We start from the raw sequence: 8732 nt of genomic DNA on the forward strand, positions 1-8732 counted from the left end.
TCCGGCCGCCCTCGCAACGTGCAGGTGTGCATAGGGCGATGGGCCCAGACCCCTGCGCGCATAGGTTTAGACCGGCGTGTTGACCTCTCGGTTGAGCCTAGGTGGGGCTGCGACGCGTTGATCTTACGAGGCCGGGCATGACCCAGAAAAGTGTGTCCGGCCAAATGGGATCGAGCGTGTTGGGTTATGTGGTGCACCCCTGCAGGGAAGTTTATCTATTCGAATAGCCGTGTCCCTCGGTAAAAGGATGACCCGGAGTTGTACCTTGACCTTATGACAACTAGAACTGGATACTGAATAAAATACACCCTTCCAAGTGCCAGATACAACCCGGTGATCGCTCTCTAACAGGGCGACGAGGAGGGGATCGCCGGATAGGATTATGCTATGCGATGCTACTTGGAGGACTTCAATCTACTCTCGTCTACCTGCTGCAAGATGGAGATGGCCAGAAGCGTAGTCTTCGACAGGACTAGCTATCCCCCTTTTATTCTGGCATTCTGCAGTTCAGTCCACTGATATGCCCCTTTACACATATACCCATGCATATGTAGTGTAGCTCCTTGCTTGCGAGTACTTTGGATGAGTACTCACGGTTGGCTTTCTCCCTCTTTTTCCCCTTTCCTTTCTATCTGGTTGTCGCAACCAGATGTTGGAGTCCAGGAGCCAGACGCCACCGTCGACGACTCCTCCTACGACACTGGAGGTGCCTACTACTACGTGCAGGCCGCTGACGACGACCAGGAGTAGTTAGGAGGATCCTAGGCAGGAGGCCTGCGCCTCGTTCGATCTGTATCCCAGTTTGTGCTAGCCTTCTTAAGGCAAACTTGTTTAACTTATGTCTGTACTCAGATTTTGTTGCTTCCGCTGACTCGTCTATGATCGAGCACTTGTATTCGAGCCCTCGAGGCCCCTGGCTTGTATTATGATGCTTGTATGACTTATTTATGTTGTAGAGTTGTGTTGTGATATCTTCCCGTGAGTCCCTGATCTTGATCGTACACATTTGCGTGCATGATTAGTGTACGGTCAAATCGGGTGCGTCACAAGGATTCAGGCCTGTAGAAGGCCCAGTAAGCCCACAGGCATGTACAGAGAGGTTAGGACAGAAAGCCTACTTTAGAGAGGAGCTCGAGAGGGTGGGCGCAACAGCGCTTATAAACCACTCTCGAGCTCTCTCAACTAGCGAGGTGGGACTAAACTTTTGACGCGGGGCAGCACAAGGCCATTGGTCCCGGCTGGTGCCACCAACTGGGACTAAAGAGGGGCATTGGTCCCGGTTCGTGGCACCAACCGGGACCAAAGTCCTTTAGTCCCGGTTGGTGCCACGAACTGGGACCAATGAGTTGCCTATATATACCCCATCGCCACAGCAGAGCACTCCACAGTGCTCTGTTTTTTCTGGCCGGTGAGGGGAGGGCATTTGGGTGCTCTAGCTCACCTCCTATGCACATGAGGTGTTTGATGAAATGTCTGAGCCACACTAGTTAATCTTTCTCCTCTCGAAACTCGACCTCCGAGCTCCATTCTCCCCGAGATTTGCCTAGGTTTAGCGGTCCGTCATGTCCCGTCCCCGTCTTCACCGCCCTCGATCGCCCGCGCCGATCTCGTCGCCAGCACCACCGTGGTGAGCCTCTTGTTCTTATCTTCTTTCTGAAAGAAAAAAATTCTTAGTTTAGATAGATACTTGTCTAATTTTGTTACTTTTATTATTCCTTCTTATTACATAGTGCGATGGTTTTGGTATCCGCCCCCGTCGGCCCTCGTCCTGTCTATGATTCGGATGTGGTATATATATTATCTTTTTATAACTATTTGGTTCATTTATTGTTTATGACAAATATGCCGACCAACGTGACATAGATTTTATTTATCTAGGAGGTGGTTGAACCGGAAATTCTAACCGACCCTATTGTCGAGAGGTTAAATTTAGTTGAAGAAGAAAACAATTACTTGAAGGAAAAAATAAAAAAATTGAGGAGGAGAAGATGATATTGGAGTTGCATATGCCATTCATACCGAGGCTTGGTATCATTATGTCGTTGGATCAATCGTTACCTTGGTTGCGATAATGATTGCATTTGTTTTCGCATTAAAATGTTTTACATAGTTTCAATGTATGGTTTAATTAATTAGATGCTCTGGAGAGCTATATATATGTTGTAGATGAGAACTATGTATGTACTTTGGTTTTAATGTGATGATGAACTTCTATTAATTTGGTCACTTAATTATCTATTCATGATGTTCTGTAATGGTTTTTGACACACTTAATTATATATAATGCACGCAGATGAACCGGCAATGGATGTACGGTGACAAACACACCTCCGAGTACATTAAGGGCGTGCATGATTTTCTCGAAGTGGCTGAGGCAAACAAGCAGAATGGTTTTATGTGTTGTCCATGCCCTATATGTGGGAATACGAAGTCTTACTCTGACCGGAAAATCCTTCACACCCACCTGCTTTACAAGGGTTTCATGCCACACTATAATGTTTGGATGAGGCACGGAGAAATAGGGGTTATGATGGAAGACGGCGAACAAGAAGAGGACGATGAAAGCTATGTGCCCCCTGAATACGGTGATGCTGCAATGGGGGAAGCTGCTGAAGATCAAGAGGAACCAGGCGATGTGCCCAATGATGCAGCAAGGGGGGAAGCTGCTGAAGATCAAGAGGAACCAGTGCCCGATGATGATGATCTCCGCCGGGTCATTGTCGATGCAAGGACGCAATGCGAAAGTCAAAAGGAGAAGCTGAAGTTCGATCGCATGTTAGAGGATCACAAAAAAGGGTTGTACCCCAATTGCGAAGATGGCAACACAAAGCTCGGTACCGTACTGGAATTGCTGCAGTGGAAGGGAGAGAATGTTGTGCCTGAAAAAGTATTTGAGAAGCTATTGAAAATATTGAAGAAGAAGCTTCCAAAGGATAACGAATTGCCCGACAGTACATACGCAGCAAAGAAGGTCGTATGCCCTCTAGGATTGGAGGTGCAGAAGATACATGCATGCCCTAATGACTGCATCCTCTACCGCGGTGCGTACAAGGATCTGAACGCATGCCCGCTATGCGGTGCATTGCGGTATAAGATCAGACGAGATGACCCTGGTGATGTTAACTGCGAGCCCCCCAGGAAGAGGGTTCCTGCGAAGGTGATGTGGTATGCTCCTATAATACCACGGTTGAAACGTCTGTTCAGAAACGAAGAGCATGCCAAGTTGATGCGATGGCACAGTGAGGACCGTAAGAAAGACGGGAAGTTGAGAGCACCCGCTGACGGGTCGCAGTGGAGAAAAATCGAGAGAAAGTACTAGGCTGAGTTTGCAGCTGACCCAAGGAACGTATGGTTTGGTTTAAGCGCGGATGGCATTAATCCTTTCGGGGAGCAGAGCAGCAATCACAGCACCAGGCCCATGACTCTATGTATGTATAACCTTCCTCCTTGGATGTGCATGAAGCGGAAGTTCATTATGATGCCAGTTCTCATCCAAGGCCCTAAGCAACCCGGCAACGACATTAATGTGTACCTAAGGCCATTAGTTGAAGAACTTTTATAGCTGTGGAATGGAAACGGTGTACATACGTGGGATGAGCACAAACAGGAGGAATTTAACCTGCATGCGTTGCTATTTGTAACCATCAACGATTGGCCCCCTCTCAGTAACCTTTCAGGACAGACAAACAAGAGATACCACGCATGCACGCACTATTTAGATGACACTGAAAGTATATACCTGGACAAATGCAGGAAGAATGTGTACCTGGGCCATCGTCGATTTCTTCCGACCAACCATCAATGTCGAAAGAAAGGCAAGCATTTCAAAGGCGAGGCAGATCACCGGAAGAAGCCCGCCATGCGTACCGGTGATCACGTACTTGCTATGGTCAATGATTTACACGTAATCTTTGGAAAGGGTCCCGGCGGACTAGCTGTTCCGAATGACGCTGAGGGACATGCACCCATGTGGAAGAAGAAATCTATATTTTGGGACCTACCCTACTGGAAAGAGCGAGAGGTCCGCTCTTCAATCGACGTGATGCACGTGACGAAAAACCTTTGCGTGAACCTGCTAGGCTTCTTGGGCGTGTATGGGAAGACAAAAGATACTCCTGAGGCATGGGAGGACCTGCAACGTTTGCACGAAAAAGACGGCATGCCTCCGAAGCAGTATGAAGGTCCTGCCAGCTACGCTCTTACGAAAGAAGAGAAAGAAATCTTCTTTGAATGCCTGCTCAGTATGAAGGTCCCGACTGGCTTCTCGTCGAATATAAAGGGAATAATAAATATGCCAGAGAAAAAGTTCCAGAACCTAAAGTCTCATGACTGCCACGTGATTATGATGCAACTGCTTCCGGTTGCATTGAGGGGGCTTCTACCGGAAAACGTCCGATTAGCCATTGTGAAGCTATGTGCATTCCTCAATGCAATCTCTCAGAAGGTGATCGATCCAGAAATCATACCAAGGCTAAGGAGTGATGTGGCGCAATGTCTTGTCAGTTTTGAGCTGGTGTTCCCACCATCCTTCTACAATATCATGACGCACGTCCTAGTTCATCTAGTCGACGAGATTGTCATTCTGGGGCCCGTATTTCTACCCAATATGTTCCCCTTTGAGAGGTTCATGGGATTCCTAAAGAAATATGTCCGTAACCGCGCTAGGCCAGAAGGAAGCATGTCCATGGGCCATCAAACAGAGGATGTCATTGGGTTTTGTGTTGACTTCATTCCTGGCCTTAAGAAGATAGGTCTCCCCAAATCGCGGTATGAGGGGAGACTGACTGGAAAAGGCACGCTTGGAGGGGACTCAATAATATGCAGGGACGGATATTCTTGGTCAAGCACACTACACAGTTCTACAGAACTCTACCTTGGTGACACCGTATGTCGATGAACACAAGAACAGTCTGCGCTCCAAACACCCGGAGCAGTGTGACGACTGGATTACATGTGAACACATCAGGACTTTCAGCAGTTGGTTGGAAACACGTCTCAGAGGTGACACCACTGTTTGTGATGAGTTGTACTCGCTGTCCAGGGGACCATCTTCGACTGTATTGACTTACAAAGGATACGAGATAAATGGGAATACATTTTACACGATCACCCAAGATCAAAAGAGCACCAACCAAAACATCGGTGTCCGCTTTGATGCAGCAACCGAGAGGGGAAAGGACACATATTATGGTTACATAATGGACATATGGGAACTTGACTATGAACATGATTTTAAGGTCCCTTTGTTTAAGTGCAAATGGGTCAATCTGTCAGGAGGCGGGGTAAAGGTAGACCCACAGTACGGAATGACAACAGTGGATCTGAACAATCTTGGGTACACTGACGAACCGTTCGTCCTAGCCAATGATGTGGCACAGGTTATCTATGTGAAGGACATGTCTACCAGACCGAGAAAAAGAAAAGATAAGGAAGCGAATACATCATACGATGAGCCAAAGCGCCACATAGTTCTTTCAGGAAAAAGGGACATTGTGGGAGTGGAGGGCAAGACATACATGTCTGAAGATTATGAAAAGTTTCATGAAATTCCTCCCTTCAAAGTCAAGGCTGACCCAAGCATCCTGATAAACGATGAAGATTATCCATGGTTACGGCGCAATAAGCAAATGACACAAGTGAAGAAAAAGTGAAGACTTTCTCCCGCAACTATTATGATGATACCGTGCCAACTTTGTAACAGACGAGTATGATGCATTGTCCGTTTTGTACACGAAGTGCATCTAGTTTTTGCCGTAACCCTCTCAACTTTCTTGCACATGCTATGTGGATGAAATGATGATACCATGCCAACTTTCAACCTTTTCATAGTTCATTTGAAATGCTTTTCAATTTTAGGGTCTTATAGCTCAAAATAATTAGTAAATGCATGAAAAATAACAAATGAAGTCAGAAAGGGTTGAAAATTGATGAGATGTGGCTTTGAATGGTGCATTTTGAACACACAAAAAGTCAGGAGTTCAAATAAGTTTAAAAAAATGAAATCCCTTTGTAACAGACGAGTTTCCGTATGAAATCCTGATACTTCGAAAGAGATTGTCCGTTTTGTACACGAAGTGCATCCAGTTTTTGCCATAACCCTCTCAACTTTCTTGCACATGCTATGTGGATGAAATGATGATACCATGCCAACTTTCAACCTTTTCAGAGTTCATTTGAAATGCTTTTTCAATTTTAGGGTCTTATAGCTCAAAATAATCAGTAAATGCATGAAAAATGGTGCATGAAAAATAACAAATAAAATAAATAAGTAATTAGAAACAAAATAATATAAACTTTAATAAAATATATAAGTAGAAACAAAATAAAATAAGCTTTAAAAACATAAATAAAATTTATGAAACTAAAATTATCAAAGTATTTTCTGTTCAAAACATTATAAGCAACCTCTAGCATTATTGAAACTAAAATTATATAAAATTGATGCAACTAAAATTATCGAAGTATTTTTTGTTCAAAATCATTGAAAGCAAAAATAATTTTCATAAAGAACTTTTTTGTTAGAAACTTTAATAGCAAAAAGAATTATCATAAAGTAAAATAAATAAGTAATTAGAAACAAAATAAAATCAAATAAAATAAGTAAGTTTTTTGTTGTAAGTAGAAACAAAACAAAATAAATAAAGCAAAAAAGAAAACAAAAAACAGGCAAAAAATAAAAATTATGCCACCTACTGGGCCACCACGGCCTGAATACGACTAGAAACCCATCCATGGGCTAGGATTCAGGCCCGCAGAAGGCCTAGTAGGCCCACAGGCATGTACAGAGAGGTTAGGCCCGTAAGCCTGCTTTAGAGAGGAGCTCGACAGCTCAGGCGCACCGCACATTATAAACAGGTGCGGCTCTCTCTCAGCTAGCGAGGTGGGACTAATTCCCACCACCACGCCGCTGTGCAAGACCATTGGTCCCGGTTGGTGGCATGAACCGGGACCAATGCCACCCTTTGGTCCCGGTTCGTGGCACCAACCGGGACCAATGCCCCCCTTTAGTCCCGGTTGGTGGCACCAACCGGGACTAAAGGGGGCATTAGTCCCGGTTGGTGCCACGAACCGGGACTAATGCATGCTTGGACTATATATCAAACACTTGTGAAAATTTTCAGTTTTCATTGCCAGTTGCCTCCCCCACCGTCAGGTTGCTCCACCTTGCCGTCTACGCCGCCGCCAACGCCGTCGCCTCCCCGAGCCCGCGCCGTCCTCGTCGCCGGCATCCCTGAGCCCGCCGTCCTCGTCGTCCCCGTCGCCACGTGCCTCCCCGAGCCCACCCCTCCACGTCCCTGTCGCCGCCTGCCGTCCCGAGACCGCCATCCCCGTCACCGCGTGACGCCCCGAGCCCGCCGTCCTCATCGCTGGACTCCTGCCATCGCCGCCCCCCTCGAAGTGAGCCCCCCTCCTTTCCCATGGTCCCGATCGAGCGCCGCTCTTGCGCCCGAGTGCCCCTTGCTCTCTGCCGCCCATGCTCCATGGTCGCCGCCGGCCCCGACGCATTGAAGAGCTAAAGGAGAGGAGAAGGAGAGGAGAAGGAGTGGAGCAGCAGCAAGACGCCGTCCAATTTTCTGAATTTTTTACTGATATGAACAGTGCATATAGAGGGTGTTTGATCAAATGCTTGATGGCTTTGGGCATTTTTAGAATTTATGATATTTTTTGAATGTGCTAAATATGTCAAAAAATGTTTTTTTGTTCATATACAGAAAGTTTTATATATGACTATGGACATATGAGCAATGATGATCCATGGATGTATGCATTGATATATATGAGAAACGATGTTCATAGAATATTTACCAAGTATATATGTATTTTTGTTCATAGCATTTTTTTCCATTTATATATGTATGTGGCTATAGATGGATATATATGAGAAATGATGATCCATGGAAAAGTTTTATATATTCAAAAGTTACATTTTTAGAAAAGTTTTATATATCTAGCTAGGAAAGGAAGAAGAAGAAAAAGAAGGAGAGGAAAAAGGAAAATAAGAAGAGGAAGAAAGGAGAAGAAGAGGAGAGGAAGAAGAGGAGAAATAAATAAGAAGAGGAAAAAAGAAGAAAAAGAAGAGGAGAATAAGAAAGGAATAGAAGAGAAGAAGAAAAAATAGAAAAAATTGCCATGTTTGTGTAAGCTAGGTCTACGTTTGCACTAATATATCCACCTGCTGTCATGTTTGTGTAATAATTGCCATGTTGTAATATTTGCAGAAACAATGGAGCACGGACGAGACGAGCAAGCAGAAGAGGTGTTGGGGGACATAATCTTAGCCGGAGGTGATATCTTGTCGTATCTTAACGACAATGATGGTCTGGAAGAACAGGGTGAAGAAGCAGGCTATGGTGATCGAAGAGTGGAGGAGGAAAGACATGATTATGATGGCTCCGGTGACCCAATGCTGGTGAAAGAAGGAGCCCATGGTGACGGCTCCGGTGACCGAACAGAGTTCGGCCAGGTAAATATATTAGTTAAGCCTGTGCGGACTAGCTAATTGATGCATTCATTGTTTTGGTATGTACACATATTAATTAACACTCGTCTTTCTTCTTTTTTCTAGCCCTCCGGATCGAGCACAACTTCGGTAAAGAGACGAGGCCCGAAGAGAAAGTTGCGCTCGGATGAAAGGTTTGAGATCACAGCAAACGCGCGCGACGGCCAACCGATTGAACCCATCCGGACAAAGGATGCATTTGCTGCTCAGTGCGGGGTTCTAGTTAGGGACA

Source organism: Aegilops tauschii, chromosome 3, assembly GCF_002575655.3.
Source record: "Aegilops tauschii subsp. strangulata cultivar AL8/78 chromosome 3, Aet v6.0, whole genome shotgun sequence".
Classification (NCBI taxonomy): domain Eukaryota; kingdom Viridiplantae; phylum Streptophyta; class Magnoliopsida; order Poales; family Poaceae; genus Aegilops; species Aegilops tauschii.